Source organism: Pan troglodytes, chromosome 7, assembly GCF_028858775.2.
Source record: "Pan troglodytes isolate AG18354 chromosome 7, NHGRI_mPanTro3-v2.0_pri, whole genome shotgun sequence".
In the NCBI taxonomy this organism is placed as follows: Eukaryota; Metazoa; Chordata; class Mammalia; order Primates; family Hominidae; genus Pan; species Pan troglodytes.
In genome coordinates, this window is record NC_072405.2 from 80,191,506 (window position 1) to 80,213,108 (window position 21,603).

The 21,603-nt window shown below is 40.9% G+C and overlaps 1 protein-coding gene across 10 annotated transcripts in view; it reads right to left on the minus strand.

Annotated features, from left to right (window-relative positions):
- The window catches only part of EYA1 (EYA transcriptional coactivator and phosphatase 1), a 460,645-nt gene that overhangs the window by 345,123 nt on the left and 93,919 nt on the right, over window positions 1-21,603 (minus strand). For 4 of the 10 annotated variants that reach the window (XM_054656819.2, XM_009455494.5, XM_009455493.5 and 1 more), the window contains exon 1: window positions 2,283-2,381. The exons of 1 other annotated variant lie outside the window; for it this stretch is intronic. The gene's annotated coding sequence lies outside the window, so the exon portion shown is untranslated. Of the gene's footprint in view, window positions 1-2,282; window positions 2,472-2,630; window positions 2,862-21,603 lie in introns of those variants that run through there. 5 more of the 10 variants (XM_054656820.2, XM_054656817.2, XM_016959562.4 and 2 more) reach the window with 3 other exon arrangements.

Below are 21,603 nucleotides of genomic sequence, written 5' to 3' on the forward strand. Positions count from 1 at the left end.
TACATGCTCAATAAATAACTGTGAGTGTATAAGCACTTCATAAAGGATAAAAGGTCATAAAACCATAATGCAATATACTCAGTTGTCTACTTTTTATATCCAAAAAGAAACAGCTAGATCACGTAAGTCAATTTTCTAAGAAAAATTAGACACTTTCAGGCATTGCATTTCAGGTTACTAAGATAACAATTAGTAAATCAATACTGTTATTGTAACACCTCTCTCTCTATCTTTTGTATACATCTCGACTTTTTTATAGGCTAAATAGCTCCACTATTAGATTTTTTTCATCGTTCTTATTTTGTTCCTTTTTTTTTTTTTTTTTTTTTTTGAGATGGAGTCTCTCTCTGTCGCCCAGGCTGGAGTGCAGTGGGGCGATCTCGGCTCACTGCAAGCTCTGCCTCCCCGGTTCACGCCATTCTCCTGCCTCAGCCTCCCAAGTAGCTGGGATTATAGGTGCCCACCACCACGCCCAGCTAATTTTTTGTATTTTTAGTAGTGGCAGGGTTTCACCCATTAGCCAGGATGGTCTCGATCTCCTGACCTCGTAATCCACCCACCTCCGCCTCCCAAAGTGATGGGATTACAGGCGTGAGCCACTGCGCCCGGCCTTTTTTCCCTATCTTAATTCGCACTTCTCTCTGCTTTCTCTCCAAGGCCTTCACAAATTCCAAATGGTGACACAAGTTACACTGTGCTCTCTCTTGATCAAGGAACAGGTCTAATTTAGTTTCATTTTGTCTGACATCCATCCCTGTTCAAATCTAGCCCCAGATACCATCCCAGCACATCAGTGTCTACCCTAGGTCTCTCCTGCTCACCTGCAGCTACCCCAGACCACTCCAGATGCCCCTAGTGCCAACAACTCTCCACCTGGCCAATGCCCCTTCCACCCAGAGTCCTACATGGTCTCCAAGTCTCATTCAGGCCACTCCGCCAGGAAGCCTTGCACACCTATTTTTTTCCCCATCCGAGTACCAGTCACATTGGATCACAATTGTCCACCAGACTGCTTGCTCTTTCAATGCAGAAACAATTTTTATCCATGTAACAAAATGTCTGGTACAATGCACATTTTCCAATAGTAGCTGAATGAACAACTCAAAGGAGAGACCCAGGACATTGAAGGTGTTGGTGTCTCTGAACAAAATGGAAGAATGCCTTCATTGACCAACATGGACATCCTGCTGTTACATTATTCCTGCACTTTGCACTCATAGCCAGGATCCTCTGTGCTTAGTAGACACTTTCTACTGATTCTTTTTTTTTTTTTTTTTTTTTTTTTTTTTTTTTTTTTGAACGCTCTGTCGCCCAGGCTAGACTGCAGTGGCGCAATCTCGGCTCACTGCAACCTCCAACCTCCCTGGTTCAGACAATTCCCCTGCCTCAGCCTCCCGAGTAGCTGGGATTACAGGCGCCCGCCACCACGCCTGGCTAATTTTTGTGTATTTTTAGTAGAGACGGGGCTTCACCATGTTGGCCAGACTGGTCTCAAACTCCTGATCTCAGGCAGTCTGCCCTCCTGGGCCTCCCACAGTGCTGGATTACAAGCGTGAGCCACAGCGCCTGGCCCGATTCTTTTGAATATATAATCAATTCACACTTCATGACACATTTCAGTCACTCTCCCACTGGAATTTTTTAAAGAAGCCTTCACTTTTATGAGATGATTTACCTACCTAGCATTAGTCAGTCTTGCTACCACAACAACAAAAGTCTGGTGGGCCTTAATTACCATAAAGAAAACAATGAAAAGTGTTTACACAGTGGGCATTATTCCCACCCACCCGTCCCCAACGCTCATAAAAGCAGAGATCTTGTTTATTTTTCTTTGCTTTCCTAATTATTCACAGAAATGATAATTCTCCGAAAGCAGACCCCTCCAATTCACCTCTACTTCTTTTAACTCGCCTCTTTGACTTGGACCAATCAAACCACTTTTGGCCAAAGGAAAGGCCTGGGCCAGAAAGCGCTAAAACTAAGTATCTGCCTGCCTGGGCTGCCCTCCAGATGTTTCCCATTACTGGAGCTTCGAGCTCACGCACATGTCTAAGATGGCAATCACAACATCATATCAGGCCAAGAGGACCCTCCCCTCCGTCCCCCGACGTCCCAATCAGTTACCACCTCCCCGAAGGAAAACAAACCGGCCTTTGACACATCGCTCCACGTGCAGCGCCCGACGCCACGGGCCTTGGGCGGCTGCACCTCTCCCCTGCCGGCCACGGCTCAAGGCCCCATTATTGCGCGCGCCCAGCTCCCTTCCAGGTGACTTCGCGTACCTGGCGGCGGCGCCCTAGGCCTCGGAGGCTGCCCGGGCGGGCTGGGGCTCGGGCGGCGCTCGCTGAGAGTCGCGGCGCCCCTCAGCCGCTTCCCGGGCGCCGATCGCCGCCCTCCTGCCCCGGGGTGGGGCCGAGGGCGTCAGCAGCCGCGGGCTCTCGGCCGCCGCCTGGGAACTCAGGGTCAGATTTAGTTTCACAACAACGTCTCCTCGTCACCGCAACCCAACTGGAGGCAGAAGCCGGCGGGGCGGCCGAGCGGGGCGGGGCGGGAGCGCGGCCGCCGCGGGCCACGGTGGGGAGCGGGCGCGGGGGACCCTGGCGGGCCCCGGGCAGCGCGGCTGCACTTACTTGTGTCACAACTGCGGCGACGGGGGGCTGAGGAACCGGTTCTTCCAAAAGCAAACCGAAAATGGGTAACAGAGAGGCCGGGGCAGCGCTAAGAGGGGTTCTGCCTTGGTGTTTAGGGCAAAAAACCCGGCTCGGGCTTCCAGAAATTCGAGCCAGCGGTGGCTTTTTCTTTCTTTCCTCTCTAAACGCTCCTGTGCCTCCGGGTCGAGGGGCGCCCTTCGCGCGGCTCCGAGTGCACAGCGACACCAGGGCTGGCGCTGGAGAGGGGAGCCCTCTTCCCAGCACCCCTCGGGTCTCCCCCGTACCCCCACCCACAGCCCCTTTCCTGGGCCCGACGCCCCTCCGCTCTGCAGCCGGAGCCTGGGCCTGGTGCCCACTGCCCCGCGGGGTGTCTCGGACGCCTGGCCCCTGCAGCGTTTTCTACGGAGAGGCCTCAGAAACAGGAGGGGGTGGTGGGTTAGTTCTGTCACCGCGAGGAAGCTAGGTGTGCATGGGGAGGTCCTGAAGGGGAGGATGGGTGGAGTGATTTGGTGATTTGGGGCGAGGGGCTGTAGGTTGGATGTAAAGGAATATTCAGTCAGCCTGAAACTTATTAAAACATCTGGGATTCAAATACCTTTAGAAGTGATCTTAAAGGTATGTATTCTAACTTCTTACAGATAGCGTAACTGAGGCCAAGAATGGTAAAAGGATTACCCCAAAGTCGGGCAGGGGAGCCTTGACTAAATGCCCAGGCCTAACCCACTGTCCTTTCTTCTAAACTTTTTGCCTTTCTTTGCACCAAGGGACGCTTTGAGCTGGTAGGGGGAAGTTTCTGTAACCCCAAAATTCCCTTGTCTCTGTAACTTAAGGGGAGCTAGAGAACCTTGATTCGACCTGCAAAGTATTTCAGCATTGGATGAAGCATCCATTACAAGCCGGTAATCTGAGATGTTCCTTCTCCAGGAACTTCCTCTTACTTGATTGGGGAATCCAATCAGGAGCAGTGAAAGATATGCAAATACCTTGATGATTTGCTCTTATAAGGACTCATCACTTCTCAGTGAGCATCAGAATGTTGGCTCTTCTCTCCCTCAGATGAAATCCCTTCCCCATCCCCCACTCAATTGTTCACATCCAATGAGATCATGTAAGCAAAAGGGCCTTAGAAAGTAGAAAGCATAGCATGAATGCAGGTATTATTGTACATACTCTTTCAAAATTGTCTAGATTCACACACTTTACTATTGTTTCTGTCAGTCATTGAGTATTTGTTGACTTGTGCTAGATGCCATGAAGAGTCAGAACAATGAGATCTAATCCTTCACCTTCAAAGGCCACAGATTATAGATTCTGTGATAAGACCAACACATAGGAAATAATCAGAAATCTACACAAAGACTGATTTTTTTTGGTCCTTAACTGTTGGATATTTTTATGTTTTCAGACACAGAAACTTTCCAAAATAAACCATGTATATTGGGTGAGGGAGACTTCATGTAGAAATCAATGCATCAATAAACTGTTAACCCAATAAAACCCCAATACCTTGCCCAAATAGAAATGTTAGTTAAATTACCCAATTGATGAGGATGGCTTTTCCTTTTTGAAAAGGAAACTACTACCTATGCTTTCTACCTATTCATAAAGAATTACTATAACATAAAAAAGCAAATCCAGAGACTTAAAGATTAGGTGATCAAAAATTTTATTTGAGGGAGGAGGGGAGAAAAAATAACCCAAAGCTACCAGATATAAGTATTTGCTAAGAACTTACCAAAGGCAATGAAAGTTTCTCATGTCAAAGATGGCAGGCATACTATCTATTTGAAAATCATATTTTAAAAATCAATTTATATAGTTCAGAAGTAACATATCACCTAAAATTTTTATGTATTAATAGAAGAATTATTTTGATACTTTATCCTAGTATTCTTAAAGTTTGAGAGAACAGTTCTCAACCCAAATATCTGACCATTTTATTTTTTTAGGGAAACCCACTTTCATATGGCCTTGGATAAAAACCGATCTAAATGTTGAACCAGTTTCTGAATTTGAAGGTGTGGAGAATTATTTCATCACTACTCTTTCAGAAAGGCCATATGTTAAAAATATTGGCAGTAGTGGATTCAGAAGATAGAGTCATATTCAAAATTTTTTATTTAGGAAAGTTATTTGCACAAAGTACATTTATTTTAGCACAGTATAAAATTCTTCATATTCTCCAAAACGGGAGTAGCAGGAGCCAATTCATCCAGTATAATGTATTCCAGACACTTGCTGGAATAAACAATGCTCTTGAGCCCCTCAGATGCATAGCCAACAGGGAGCTGTTGACTACTTGAGGTTTTTACACATCACTCAGCCAGATCAGAAATCCAAATCCCAAATCAGTCACAGGCAAACAGCGTGGATTTACAGTCCTGCCTGGGTGTAGGGTCACCACCTGCAAATGAGTTATACCACCAGAGGTGGGTTTATTTTTTATTAAAGTATACTTCATTTTTAAATTTTAGATGAATACAAGTATGAATAAAATGTTTAATACAAATTTAAATGTCCTTTGCACCACCAAGCCAAAACAGGCTAGAACATATAATTATCCATCTGAGGTTATATTTGAGTTTACATACATATCTTGATATAGACATAGATATAGATATATTTATCTGTAGAATTTCCATGAATAACTAGAATATGCCATAAGGAGTCAATTATGTATCTGTTAGTTTATATTGGACTTAGAACATTCAGCTGTTTACATATTATAACATGTTAATCCTAACTGCTATCCTAACCTAAATTATGTACCATAAAGACATGACAATGGTTTTTTTCATAAGAAGGCACAAAAATTGCTGAAGTATAGAGTTATATGCTGGCTTATGGCATAAACGCAGAACACATGTGATAGAAATGTGCATTTAAACTCAGGTTCTATTCATATTCTCAAACACAGATCTACGAAAGGCAAAGGACAAAAATCAACAAGAGTTTCTAGTTCTTTGAACATTTATATTCTGCCTACACTGACAGGTTAGGTATGTTGTGACCAGTCCTGATTCAAAAGAAATTCTCTCTTTCTCTCTGTCTCATTGTCTCACACACACACACACACACACACACTTTGAAAATTTCTTCATTATTTAGTTTAGCAATGTATTTTCCTATAGAAAAACTTCCAAATACACCTAAAATTAGTTATTCTTAAGAAGGAGAATGAAGATCCAACCCTTTAACTGAGATCAAGATCTATTCCTGAGCATCAATGAGAGAAGACTGGACCATGTGGGAACAGCTTAGAGGGAAGCCAACTCCCCAGGTGTGAGTTAGGAATTTTCTTATATACAGAAACAATTTAAAGAAACGTTGAATGGATGAATCATTTGTTTCCAATACTGGGCTTTTTACTTTCACTAAACTAAATCACTTATTATGGTGAGGGATTATGTTAACTCTTTCAATATAAAGTGCATCTCTTCAGTCTAGGGAGCATTAGTTGAAGGCACTAGAATAATAATACCAACAAAAGTTATACTAAGACTAAAGATACAATCTCTAAGCTCTAGGACCTTTATATAAGTACATGCACTCTTTAATCTACTGGAATATCCTGTAATCTGCAAATTAATTTATATGCACATTGATCCCCTAAAACATGTATGAACTAACCTAGGGAGAAGTTTACTCACTAGATAGGTTTATATTACATGAGCCATAAATTGTGAGTTTTCCAGCCAATTTCTTATTACATTAGGACTGGTTTTCTAAACAAGCTATTGTTGGCTAACATTAGGAAGTAAATTTCCCCATCAAGACTTCTAAAGGACATCACCAGATTCTTTAATTATACCAGGGGTTTGGGAGGTAGGCAGTGAAAGAATCTGGGATGAAGGGAACAAGCTTACTTTTATCTTTATTCACTGTCAGCTTAGGAGACCAAGTGAGGAATGCAACACTAGGATTCTTGACCAGATTTCTACTAAAGCAAAGACTTAAGGTTAATTTTCAAATAATGTTTTACCTATGTCTCATAAATAATTACTATGCTAAACTTTACTGTATATTTAATTAATTAAAAAGGAAAACCTGTCCTGTTGAACATTTCCTTTTAGTGAATCAAAGTTATTGAAATAAAGTGTTTCTGCATGTTTAACTTAATTTATCTAATTTTTATTTTATCACTTTTTTCTCTTGACATAATATGTATACATACATGTCTATATGTTTTTGTTGTCATACATATATATGTCTGTATATATGCTTTATGTTGTCAACTGTTATAGGTGGAGCTTTCCTAAACTTTCAATTTACTTTTATCCAGATTATTCTACTTATTGCCATATCCATTTGTGAGCTGACGTTTACAAAGAGATGATATTTAGCAAGTGCTTTTGGGGAATATGATTACTCAATGTGTCAGTCACATGTTCTCCCCCTCCCCCTGGAAAAGGCAATGGCTGATTGTTGTTTTAAACTCTCTATATCATATGACAAACAAACATCAGATTTATTATTTTTCTCACAAGTAGGGAATTTTTAAAATAGCACCTTTTTCTTCAAGAATAAAATTGCAGGTGAATTTTAAAAATAATATTCATCATTTTGTTCTTCCCGTATGGTTTAGAACAGAACTGCATGCTCCACAAGTAAACCCCAATGGCCAGCAGAACGGAAATGCTTCAAAGTTTGACTCATGAAGAGTGGACCTCAAGTTTATGACTTTTAGATTATATTTCCCTAGACATACTACTTGCACTTATCTAGGTTCAATCTCATTTGCTATTTCCTGACCATGCTTTTGGCCGATAGCTGATAGTACTTTTGTTGACTTTGGTTTACAGTTGTAAATTACTGTTAAACTTTTTAAAAAGAAAATCTATTTCATTCTGTGAGTTCTATCATCATGCAAAAACAAAACTAAACAGGTATACCCTTATTTCACAGAGGCCAGGATATGAAAGCTTGGATTCATCAAAAAGATGTAACATTAAAGGTTTTATTTTATAAAAACATAGACTGGATGGAGGCCCATTGAGACGAAACAAGCAGCTCTCCTTTAGCCAACAATAAACCTGAAGAATAGTCCTAGAGGTAGCAGTAAAAATAATTTTCAGACTTCCTTGCCTTGTATGCCAAACCAAGCACCACCAATGTGCCAAAATTAGTGCCAAAGGAGTAGTGGAAAGAGGAAAGCAAACAATACAATACATTGTTTGTTTGATAAGTATAAAATATTTAGAGTGAGGAAAATAAAGTTTCCAACATGGTAATTGTCTTTACTTCTTAACATATAACAAGAGGCACTGAAAAGCTATTTTGGGTAATGAAAATCTAAGCATCCTTGAGTATTTGTCAGATAGAGAGCTGAATTGCTGATTGGGGTTGACTTGTTTTGTTTTCTTGTCTGCTTTTTTTTGTTTGTTTGTTTATTCCTTGCCTCCATGTGGTTTCTCTCCTAACAGAGATATTTTGTTTGTGTGTATTGTTTGGCTAAGATATTCTATTTTATCAAATAAATGTATTATTTTTAACCTATCCTTTAAGAAACAAAACTGAAAATTGCTTTATAGCATCAGTTAAAACCAGTGCTCTTACATGATATTAAATGTGTGTATAAACTGAATCATAACTCAAAACCATATGTTTATGGTGAGTTTGAAAGGAGGGACTCCAAAGGATAAATTTTATCATTTATTTTTCAGAATGCACAGAATACTAACAACTATTGGCCATTTTATTCTGAAATATTTGTCCCAGGATTTCACTTAATTTGCTGAAGATAATGAGGTAAATGGCTAGCCCAAATTTTACCTAAATCTAACATAATGTAGATACTTCCCTTAAAATCATAGAATGTATATATGCAAAAGGAGAACTCAAATAACAGCTAAGGAAAACTACTGATCAGCTGGGACAATATGTTTGTTGGAGTAAAAACCAGTTACTCATTCACACGCATACGTAAACAAGAAAACATATGAACCCTTTGGTCATTGCAGTGTGATCCCTTATAACAATTTTTAATCTTTGAAGTTATGTATAACTTCTTAGCAGTCTCAAGTCACTAATTTAATAGGTCTGGGTCGTGTCGCAGCAACTCGGATAATTCTTACATGCAAGCAGATGCAATGATATCCACGGAGGCAAAACGTGGCGTGCATTTGTTTACCTGTACTCTGTGCTGTTGGAAGCGGATTGCCAGTGAGGCCGGATACAGGGGGATATAAACGCATGTAGAAAATTAATTGTGAGCTAGAAATGCTGATCAAATCGTTTGCATCACAAAGCAGTGTTTACTGTTAAGAAATACTGCAAATGTGGTTGCAAGGATCGAAAGTGGATGGCTCATTTGATATGAAAATTGAGCTGGGGGGAGAGAGAGAGAGAGAGAGAGAAAGAGAGAGAGAGAGAAAGAGAGAGAGATAGAGAAAGAGAGAAAGAGGGAGAGGGACTGGGGTCGCCCGCAGGTCTGTGGCGACTTGGGAGGAATCATATGACCAAAGACCAAGAAACGACTTGAGCCTAGTTCATATAGTTAAGCGAAATTCACCTCAGGTAGAAGGGTTTTCTCTCGTCGATTTCACCTTCACTCTACGGAAATCTAGCTTCTTAGGCAAGGCTTATCTCGTTTCTCAAGCCTAGGACGCTGGTGTATTTTGAGGCAGTCTCCTAGAAGTCCTGGGAGACTCTGGGAACTGGTACTGTGTGCAGGCGCGACCTATAGCTCTGCCTGGTGGATCTGCAATTCGATTTCAGGCCTTTTTCCCCCTCGGCATTTTTTTTTCCCTGACTACTTGAGAGGAAAAAAACAAAAACTGTATAAGAAACTCGAGAAGAGACTGTGGGATGCAGAACCGCACACGTGGTCCTGCAAATTGGATAGGAGACTGGGGGAGGCGGGGAAGAGAGGAGAAGTGAAACTGGAAATTATGGTACAGCTTTAGAATTCGAGAATCTCCATTGTTCTTTCCCAGTCTGTATTGTTTTTGGTTCTTCACAGCTGCACTTATCCAATAAAAGTGGAAGAGCGAAGGTGATGGTCTGAACAGGGACGTGTCTATGGATAGAAATGTACAAGCAGTATGTGGTGGGGATTTTTGCTGGGAAACCTCAAAAGAGAGATGCAGTTCCTGAGGCTGTTTCTAAGTAGTTGTAGATTATTTTACCAAAGATTATGAACAGTTTCTTTGTCCAAATCTAAGACACAGAGATGTGTCACCTCCTTCAAACAGGACATTCGAATTTCATTCCTTTAGAGAGCAGTCAAGCCCTCAGGAATTAGAGAAGATGAAAGAACACCCTTTTATGATATGTTTTGGGTAGCTAAACAGGTAGGCAGATAAATAAAAGAAAGTGGACTGCTTCTGGAAGCTGTTTTGCTTCAAAATGTGCCTTTTTTGGCTAAAAATAATTTATTGTAAATAAAGGGAAAAGACAAACTTCTGTCAATGTAGATGCATAATTTGATAAATAAAATCGAAAACGAATTTTCTTTGGAAAGGAGAAGATAAAGTGCTACTTCTGATATCTCAATCAAGTCAAGATTTAAGAAAAATTATTCCCCAATAAGAATGTTGTGTTTTGTTTTTCTTTTCTAACATGTCTTGAATTAAACAAAACCTGTTAACAAGATTGTAATGAAAACTTTGCATGATCTAAACATCCAAAGACAGAAATTCTAGATTGACTGTATTTGGGCACCGCAAAGATTTTATTGCTAGATATCACCGAAGAAGTGGAACCAGAGGCTGTGAAAGCAGTGGGACTCTACCTGGGGCCGGGTGCCAGGGGGAGACTTTAGAAAACGTTTCCCCAATTAAAAAAAAAAAAAAAAACTGCATGAAAGGTTGAGCTAAGCTTTATTTTTTCAGGATATATTTTCAAATGTATAGGTTTTGAAGGCCAATTGCCAATTCACGAATGTATGGAAATGAAACACAAGAGCAAATGCCAAATGCCTGTGGTTTACGTATGCTTCTTAAAATCACGGGGTTTTTATATTCATGTGGATAATAGAGAGAGATAAAATGATAGATAAAAGCCCGTTTGGGTTTGTCGTGGATTTCCATACAAGACAGACATTTTCTTAAGTTTCCAGATTCTTCATTTACAAACACTTGTCTAATATTTTAAGCTTCCCACACGGCAGCAGACATTTCCTTATTTTGCTTCTCGGAAGTACTTGGGAAAAGATAACCCAAAAGATACTTCTAAGTGAAGCCCGTCCTTGCTGGTTGACCTCAGGAAACCATGGGAAGTGTGTGGCCATCTCTGCAAGGACGCTGGGTGTGAAAAGGTGAGGGGACTTCAACTGATATCCACCGTCCCATGTCCTTGTGGAGCTTTGAATAACACTTACTTAGCACCATTCTTCGGATGCAAGAAGGAAAAGGAGAGAGCTCCTTCGAGTGGGAGAAGTGGATGTAAGGGGCATTTTATGATGCCTTGGTGAGGAGGGCAAATCAAGAAAGCCCCCTGGGGCTGCTGAGTTCCTTCAAGATTTGGTAAGTCTGCAGATGAGGCCTGCGGGTGGAGCGGGCGCCTAAGCGGCGGATCACTCCTGCGGGCGCTCGCTCTCTCCACGCCGCCGCCCGCGCGCCCGCGGCAGCCACGAGCGTCCCGGGCGGGGAAACGCGTTGCCTCCCGGCGGCGCCTATTACTAGCAGCTGCTTCTGCTTAGCCCTTCGAGGATCGGTTTGCCCCAACCCACGGCCTCTCCCAGGGTTCGGTCTTCTCCCGCCCCTCCCTCCCTTCCCCGCCTCTCCCCCAAGCTCCTCAGTGGCCGCGGCCCGTCAACACTGTCGCGCAGTCACTGGCGCAGGTTCCCAGCTCTCAGCTGGGGGTTTCGGGGGGAGGGAGCAGAAGGAATGAGACAGAAGGAACGGGAGGCTTTAAGCCCACCGAGGGAGGTTAGAGGAAGGCGCTGTGGCTGTGGGATTAGGAGGCCACAGACGGGAACGGCGCCGAGCTAGACTAGCTGTAGAAGGCTGTCTCTCCACCCCGCCACAGCGCTCCGAGAAGGAGCGGGAGGCCTGGGCAGGAGAGAGGCGCTCCTGCCCCCACCCGCGCCCTGCTGGCCACCTGTGGCGTCGGGGAGACCACCTGCGGAGAGGGTGCAGGGATGCTGCTGCCCTGACGAGGGGCCTCCCGGGGACTAGCGAAACGTTTCGCCTCGCCGGTGCCGGGGGAGAGCGCATGGTGACCCCAGGGGCAGAGTAGCCATGGCGGTCCTCTCCCTCTTTCTGGCACTCCACTGTCAGCGTCGGCTAGAGGCAAACGCCCAGGAAGCACTAACCGATGCACACAAGGTTTCGATGGACAGGGACAGGAAAATCGGCTCTGCAGCGCGGGGGAGCGCAGGCTGGAGGCCGGGCCACTGAGGTGGCCCCGGCTGAGCGACTGGCGTCGGTTTCTCCTTCTAGCGCTAGGCGGGAGTGGGACCCCGGGCCACAGCAAGAGTCGCCGGGTGAGGACGGGCCCGGCCCGTGGCGCCTAGCTGTAAAGGGCCCTAATGCTGCGCGTTTGTCGCAAAGGGAGGCCTGTTCTGACACCAAGGAGTGTCAGATACTTCAGGATAAGCTTCCGAAGGGAGTTTTCACCTAGACTGCCGCAGTATTTTGGAAAATGAGCCTCATCTGTGACTAGGATGAGTTAGATTTCCGCACCCCTGCACAGTTCTGTTCTGCTGGCTTAGCATGAGGAACAATAGCATCTCCCCAGCCCAGAAGTGACCAGAGAAAAATGGCCTATCGGGTCCTTCTCCCCGCCCACTGCCGAGAGTAGGGGGCTCATCTGTCAGTAGAGGGCACACCCATTCATGCCTGTGTCATATTTGACAGCCTAAGGGATCTTAGCGATATTGCAGTCGTCCAACCCTGCAGTTCTGCTGAAGAAATGAGCATTCCCAGGGGTCAAGTGACCTGCCCACGGTGACATCGCTGTATGCCAAGCGTCTAAAATAGTTCCTGGCGCAGGACGACCCACCAGTAAATGTGTGTTCGATGAATGAACACCCAGCAAGGGGATCGTAGACTCTGGATCCGATTCCCAGTGCATCTCCTCTAACCCAAGTACGGAGTAACAACAGGCTGGGGTGTTTTCCTCCCAGTGCCGCGCTGCAAGGCCAGGACACAGCACTCCCAAACCCAGATGCCCTCTTGCTGACAGATTCGGGCGACAAATCCCGAACTCATCTCCCTTCTTTTCTGATTTCTAAGAATCCACTGTCTCCAGCCCTAATCCCAACCCCTCCTCCGTTTTCATCCCGAAGCTCTAGACTGTTTTGTGGTCAGTACCATTTCCTTACTATCAAAAACGGCCGCGGGCAGAAAATTACAATAAGTAAAGCATAGTCTCTTCTCGCCTTTATGGACATCCCCGCATTTTTTGGCGGTCTTAGCCTCGGCCAAGTGCAAGCCGTCCGTTTCAAGGCAGGGGTGGAGCCTTTAAAGGGTCGCTTGGGCCAGCGTTAGCATTCCTCCCCCTGCCGCCCGCCGGGAACATCCAATCTAAGTGGTAAAAATGCTAGTGTGCAGTGGAGCTCAGCTTGAAGACAAGACCCCCCACCTCCAGCCGTAAGACCCAAACCAATTCTTGCCCTTAGCGGAGGCCTCCTAGAATTTCTGGGGCCGCCACTGCTCTGGGGGAATCGTGGGACACAGTCCGGGGAAAGAACAAAGCTAGGCGCCAGGAAGGGCCGACCAGCCCGGACGGGTCAGCCGGGTCCTAGCCGTCTCGGGTTCTTTCCAAGAAATCAGGAAGGTGACTGTGCAGGAGGCAAAGGACGCCCAGTTACCGTTTCCTGGAGAAACACCTTTGCTAATGCATTTAGGGAGGTTGCTAATTGTTAGCCATGTGCCACCTAAAGCCCTGTTGGAGAAAGTCAGAGGGCGGATGGCTGTAGTTTTCTGGAGGTGGAGAAAGAAGTGGGACATTTTGGAGGTGTCGATCAACGGCTTAAAAAACCACTCTGACAGAAAACGTTTGTAAAACCCGACATTCGTTGTAAGCACCTTCAAGAAAGGCGAGTTCTCGCCCCTAATATGCCCCTAATACAGAGCTTGCACACGGAAATGCCATGGCCATTGAATGAATGCGGGACCGTTTGCGTTAATACCGGCAACGTTCTTTCTCCGGTGACACTACGCAGCTGTCGTTTTCCCTATTTCTATGATCGTTATGGGACCCAAGTAAATAATTTCAATTTCATGACTGTCCGCTTGGAAAGCTATTAAAGGAACTGTTTTCTTATCTGATACATCTAAGTTATCAGTAGGGTCTTCGAATTGGGGTTCCTTCAGAGACTATTGCCAATATTTTCTGAGATTACCTCTGTTCATTGTGATTAAAAAAACACGTATCCATGTTTATACTCACGATGAAGGAATGTGAAGTAACAAACATACGGTTTACTAAAAATATATAGAACTTTATTTCTTTGGAAGAAAAATGACTGGGAGAGATGCTCCCAGACCTCTTCACTGATAATTATTTTGAACAGTACATAATGCCTCGGGAAATAGTTACTGTAAGAGAGATAGCATAGCAGCTAAACTAATCTGGTGATCCAACTATCTTTTCCAAATGTTCCCTATTGTACCTGTTCATGAATACAAAAACCTCACATATCTCCATTTTCTTATATTAGCAAAAGTTCTGGGAAATATTACAAATTATTCATGGAAGAAATAAATGAAGAATGACATTTTCAAAGACTAGTTATAGACACCTGCAAATCTCTAATTTTCCTGAGGTTAAGCCTTGCTTTCCTTCTCTGTCTCAATTTAAACTTGAAAAAATATTTACAGGTAATATTGAATTCTTGGTCTCACATCTCTTAACAAAGAGAATATGTCTTGTCTCTTTCAGAGTATTTTTGCAATAATGAGTTTTTCATTTTTACCCCTTAATGCCATACACTCTGTATTTTTAGTATACTTCAAGCAGACATTGTCAATATGTGCATTAAAGGAACATAAAGAAAAATCTCCCTTTGGCCAGCCAATCTGTGGAGTCTGTGGGGATGCACGATGTTGTTAATTCCTCTGAGCTCCATCTGTGGAAATGATGAAGGCTAGCCATTATGTAGGATTGTGAGGTTAAATTAATTAGGTTCTTCCATTATAATGCAGTCTTCTGGAGATGGTTGCCATTTTCCCTTTAAATGTCATTATTTCTAGATCTAGTTAGCAGCTGATGCAATTAAAGAGGAGATAATGTAAATTTAGCAATACAAATAACACTTTCTTTCATGTTTGTTGAAAAATGCATGACAAGAAGGACCAGCCAAGTTATACCTGCCTGCCATAAACAACTGATGTAACTCGTACTTTAAAAGAATAAACTAAAACCAGCCAGTGTGCACTTGGATTCTTTTCTTCAGTAAATTCTTGAATCAATACTTTTGTTTCATGTTTTCATGTTCTCAGTAATGTTAACATATCCAGTTACAAACTCTTGCCAGTAAGAAAGAAAATATGCCCTGCTGTGCACCCTTCTAAACACTTTTAAAGAATCATGCTTTCTTTTCATTTGGAATTATAATTTTGATTGTCTGTGGTATCTTTGCAATCTCCAATGGATAATGAGTGGACACACTTCATTTCCTAAACTAATCACCTGAGGCAAAAATCAAGGTCACATTAGCAGACCCAATGACGTCTCTGATCTTGTACAACAAGGGCATATATAAGCACAAAAATAGCATTAATTATGATATTTATTCTGCCACTGCAGAAACATCAGAAAGACTGGTAGGCTAATGAATCTATACAGCAAGTATTAAAAACAGATGTATTCCTGTTGCATTAGAGAGTAAGAATGTATTAGTAATAGGTGATAAACTGTACATTCTAATAAAAATAGTGCATAATTTTTTAAAAATTTTGAGCCTTTCAAGAAATATTTTATTAGTCATAGTTAATAAAAAAACCTTGATACTCAATATCCAGTATTTCTAGCACTGATATTTAAATGGATCACAGATATCAAGATAAGCCCTCTTGTTCGTAAATAACAGTGGTGTTTTGTTTGCTCCAAGTATATTCAACTTTTCTCTTTTGTTTCCTACAAAATGACTACACATTTTTAATCATCTGTAAGGCACACTAAAAGATACAGTTTAGCTTATGAAAATCACAGGTCATTTAAATGTAGAAGATCCAGGTATACTGTTGGCCTTCTAACGCATTTGTGGGTTTTCCTTGACAGTTGGATGGCCCTTGAAGTCTGGGTTATGCACTACTTCCTCAAAGAGATGTACTTAGCAATGTGTCATAGCCAGCACTCCCTCCTCCACCCCGGGTTCCACGTGTTTGGATGCCAGATTACACTGGTGCTTTTACCATGGGTTGTGAAGTCCTGGTGAATTCCAGGTGAAGACTGCTGGCAGTCAGGGATTCTTAGGTGCTTGGAGAACCAGGGTACCTTGGTAACAGGCACACGTACCGGCAGACAGTGACTACCCCCAAAGCTGTCTTCAATTCAAGATCTTATACCCTTTTCCTAAATGCACATGAAAGCCATTAGGTCTGGGAATCTAAAACTAGCAATGTAGTTTGAACCCGGAACATCTCTGATTTATGGAAATTTACAGTTTAGCAAATGGTAATTGGGTTGAAGATACGGAACAGAACAATTAAGTCTAAAGATCCAACCAACTAAAATAAACATTGTATTATCAGCTAGCCCCAAGTATGTCACCAGCAATCAGAAGTCACATCCTCATCCTCATTCCTTTTCCACCTCTTCTCTCTCTTATGCTATGTTCCCAAATCAATAGTGTCCTTTACTTTCAAAAAGGAGGTTCTAGATTTTGGACCTTTAAAAACTTTATTCTTTTCAGACCTCCTGGAGATATAAATCAGATTAGAAAAAAAGAAAAGGAGAGAGAAAGAATATGAATGTGATGCTTACAATTGAAAAGACTTTGCCCCTCCCTTACTTTCCTTTTTTCCTTTTTTCTTTTAGTTCAGAGAGGGGAAACCGTAAAATTCTCTGCAGCACACGCTATAAATTGCCTTTTGCTGAAAGTTTTAATACTTAATTTAAACTCAAAGGACATTTTCTTGACTACTTTAGCTTTTGCTGTTCATCTGGGAGAAAATCCAGGTGGGAAATTTAATGTAATTCAGTAAAATTTTCCAGTGTAGCCTTGTTGAAGGCAAACATCTTGAATGGAGAAGGTACTTTTAGATGCAAATCAAAATCTGTCTTTGTTGACATAAAAGGCAATTAGCATTCTTTCAAATATTCATTAGTTCAGAACTTTAAAAGGGGGATTCAGTGGATATTTAAGGAGGAAATGAAATGGATGAATAATTAAGAGCAGGGTCCACAGATAATAAAGTTCATCAGGATAACTTCTGGATAATCTTATCTCTCCAGTAATATTTAAACTTGACTGGGAAAATCAACTCTTGGAGCTTTTATATTGCAAAACATAGTTAATAAAGAACTAATACAGGACTTCTGAAAAGACAAAAAAAAAAAAAAAAAGAGTAGATTCTGACACTTCAAGGAATTAATCACTTTGAATTAACCTAAAAGGAAAATATGATGACTCATTCAAGGAAAATTCTTAATCTTTTTTTATTTGAAACCCACTAGGAAATACCATTAATAATTGCATTAACTACTTTCTGATTCTACTTAAATATGTTTGCAAAGAAATTCTGCCGAATGCACAAGAAATTCACCTTATTTTTAAAAACAAGAAAAAAAAAAAGATCTAGGGTAGCTAAACCTTTTTTTTTTTTTTCCACCAGAGATGTGATGAAACCAAGCCTCAGAACATTTTTTAATGTTGATAGAGCAGGCTTGAAAAAACTTGTCATATAAATCAAACTGTTCTGGGGGCAAACTCGTGTTGTTTTTAAACCACAGAGTGGGTCAATGGGTGTGGTTATGCACATGGTTGAATGGTGAATGTATAGATTAAAATATATTTTGCCACACTAGTTTCCAGAGGATTGTTTTGGCCTGGTGTTTCAAGCCATGAGCCAAAACTTTGGTCAGTATTTTGACAACAGAGCCAGGAAAAACAAAAAGGCTTAGCCTGTGAAAAAGAAATGAAGATGTAGTGAAGGAAAACAGTAGTCCCTCTGCCACTGCCTTACTCAATCCATATGTGGGCTTAAACACAGGAAATACCCACCATTCACCGCAATCAAGCCAGAGGCTTGTGCATCAGAAAGTGCCTTGTGGAACTAATTGGACTCTATTAAGATTGTCATTGACATAGGAAAGCATTTTGAAATTTTAAATCAGAACATTCAATGTACATAGAAAAAGATAACAGTCACATTGTTGACTCAGGACTACAAATATAGGCATAATACACACACAAACATGCAAGATTTGTATGCTTTATTCAGTGATGTACTGTATTAATTACCAGGAGCATGTTTGTCTTCTTTCACTTTATGTGTTTACCTTGAATCTATAACCTTTCCAGAATGTTCTGGAGCCACCTCATAAGGCGCCAGAGAAAATCCAAGCATTGCCAATTTAAAATGATAATCAACAAACTTGCCATAAGAGCAAAGTTTATAGGAAAAAAACCATAGTTTGAAATAATGGAACTCACAGAGAAGTTTTTCACACATGATATTGGACAAAAGTACATATAGTGTAAGTATTCATGGATACACACAAATCTAACTCTGGCAACAAATCTTTGGCAAAGAGTTGGATTTAACATTTCAATTACAGTTATCTTTAAAAATTACCTAAACATGGCTTATAGCTGGGAGCTTACCCTCCCTTTGTTCTGGCTGTGGTCCATTGTATTTTTATTATACTTCCAGGACGTTCATTGGAGTCGTATATGCTTAGCTCTGACAACTCTCTCAATGTTAGGGTTGCCAATTACATTTGCTTCATAGATAAGGTTAATGTGTTGCTAATATTCTTAGGTCTAAAATCTGTATTTGGTTTGTTTTGTAAAAATATGAGTTCCCACTATTATGAGGAATATGCTGTATCTTATCTGCCTAAAAATTTTGGACGGTACTATACTGTATAGTCATTTAAGTTTTCTTTTATATAAAAGCTGACAATAACCATAACCACAGTCTATATTAGAAGATAACTAAGATGAATACAGACAAGATGATCTTAGAAGATAACTAAGATGAATACAGACAAGATGATCTCTCACCAAATTTCTCAGTCTAACTTTTGCTGCCATTTTTTAGTAGTAAGCTTCTTTACTTTGTTAGCTTCAAAATGTCTTCTTTGTCATGGGTCACTTGCAGTGTAGTTCAGCATTTCTCCAATTTCAAAAACAAAATGATTGCAACTGGGGAGGGTATGGAATTTGTGTTCATGAAAGTTAGATTTACCATGAAGATATTGCCAAAGGGGAAAGCTGGACAAGCAACAAATCATTGGAAGGCTTTGATGTGTGTGTGTGTGTGTATGTGTATGTGTGTGTGTAAGTACCTTCATAATCCTAGTACCATGAAAATTTCAATCTGATCTTCTGATTGCCAGGTTCTTTATATGAATTCTGAGAACTAAGATTTTTATATAAATAAACTCATTTAATCCCCTACAACAACTCTCTGGAGGAGTTGAATTTATTATTCCCATTTTATAAGGAAACTGAGTTATAGAGAAATACCTAACCTGAAATCACACAGCTAGAAATCAGAGTATAAGTATTTTATTGGCAAGTAATAAAACACTGGGACCACTGGACTTCTATGCTAATCCAGGAAGTATTTACACTTCCTAGTATACACACATATATATATACATATATATATTTCCTAGATTATAATATATTAATATATAATTATAAATAACAATATATTATATATATTATAATATATATAATAAAAACACTTCTTAAGGTGGTTTAAGTGTCTAAAAATCCCCACACTCATGTTTTTATTTCCTAACATTGGAAGTATTATGTGAACACATCCGGTAAAAAGTAGGCAAATAAGGATCAAAAATAGGCTGGACGCAGTGGTTCATGCCTTGAATTCCAGCACTTTGGGAGGCCGAGGCCAGAGGATTGCTTGAGCTGAGGAGTTCAAGGCCAGCCTGGGCAACATGGCAAAACCCCATCTCTACAAAAAACACAAAGATTAGCCAGGTGTGGTGGTGCACATTTGTAGTCCCAGCTACTCTGAAAGCTGGGGTAGGAGGACCTAGGAAGTCAAAGCTGCAGTGAGCTGTGATCCCACCACTGCATTCCAGCCTGGAAGATAGAGCAAGACCCTGTTTAAAAAAAATGGAAAAGATAAAAAATAGCTGCTATGTAGATATTTTATTATATGGGCTTAGGATGGTGTCATTTACCCTCACAATCACGTGGTCTTCCAAGCAGACACATCATGTGCACACAGATCATGCCAGCTGACAACCATGAAAGGGTCCGGCTGAGACAAGGAGAGGTAGGCCATTTCATAACTGTATGGGCATAGATACCCTAAAAATAGTTCTATTTTTAACCATATAGAAACATTATTTTCAGTAAGAAAAAGGAAGTACTAGATGATACAAAGGGAAGACCGAAGAACATCAAGTATGTACACTTTTAAAAATACAATAATTTTACTTTAATTCAGAGGATGGTTGAGATTAAGGTGACACAGGGTAAAGAGTTTTGCTTTGATATCAAGTGAACTGTGATCTTGCACAGGGCTAGAGCCTCTGTTTCTCCATCTGCAAAAGGGAGGTAGTAAAATCTCATAGATTTCTGAACATCACAGAGGTCAACCTCACCCTGAGAAGTAGTTTAACAGCGTGGTTTAAGGCAGGTGCTCTGGAACTAGACAGTTGGGTCTGAATCCTGGCTCTGTGAGACCAAGGTAAATCAATTAATCTTTTCAGTGTGCATTTCATAGTAGTTGTGAATACAACCTTATAACATTGTTGTGAAAATTAAATTAAATAACGTAGAGTAAGCACCCAGTAGAATTCTTAGCACAGAGTAAGTGCTCAGTAAGTGTCAATACAATTCTGAACATTTTCAGAAAGAGTAAACCAAGAACAGTAAAGTTGGAATCCCCATATCTTTTCTAATCCTTTTTTAAAAATTGTCAAATAATAAATTTCTATTTTTCATGTAGCAGAAGACTTGGTTCTACATTTTTTGTTTTTTTTTTTCTCCTTTGTGATTTTTATATTTCAAATTCAGTTTCTTAATCTATAAAATGGGTGTATATCCACCCCTAAGTCTGTACTGGTAAATTTTAAAGATATCATTAGGAGATCTTTACATGGAATTAAATTTCTCAGAATAGCATCTGTATAGTATGGCACATAAAAACTATTAATGAACTGACATTTAGTGATACATGAGATATGAATTTGCTAGGCCAAATTCTTAACCCCAGAAACACAGGGAGTAATTTTGTTTTATTGGCTGCAATAGAATGATAATCTATCCAAACAGATTTAATTCTAAAAAGTAATTTCAGAGCAAGTCTTTCTTTTAAAACAAATTATGCATATATATAAATTTCATGCACTAACTTACAAATGAGAAAAACAAGTGAAGTAAAACATATAATAATATTTTCAGACTTAAAGGAAAGACTGTCAATTGGGAATGTTGTGGGTGACAGTTACACTGTAAGTCACCAAGAAAAGATCAAGGCACTTTGGACAGTACCTCTGTGTTCTTTATATCCTGACCTTTGTTATAGCAGACTTGGAGTGATCTTGACTAAAAATCACCCCTGAGGGTACAATGAAATTTGCTCGTTAAACTATTTTAGTGTTTTTTCTGGATATCATGCATAGCATGCTGCTGTCTCTCTGTGGTGGAACCAAAAGCTAATAGCTTTTACTGATTCTGCAGATAAATATCATATGTCACTACCCATTAAAAATCTGCTCTAAACCCCAAGTTCCCATTAATCAACATTGTTTTTGTTTTCAAATAATTAATTTAAAAAACACTCAGAAAAACTTATAGAGAATCCACAGTTGGTTATGGATAGAAAAATTTAACTTAAATATCATAAAGTAATTT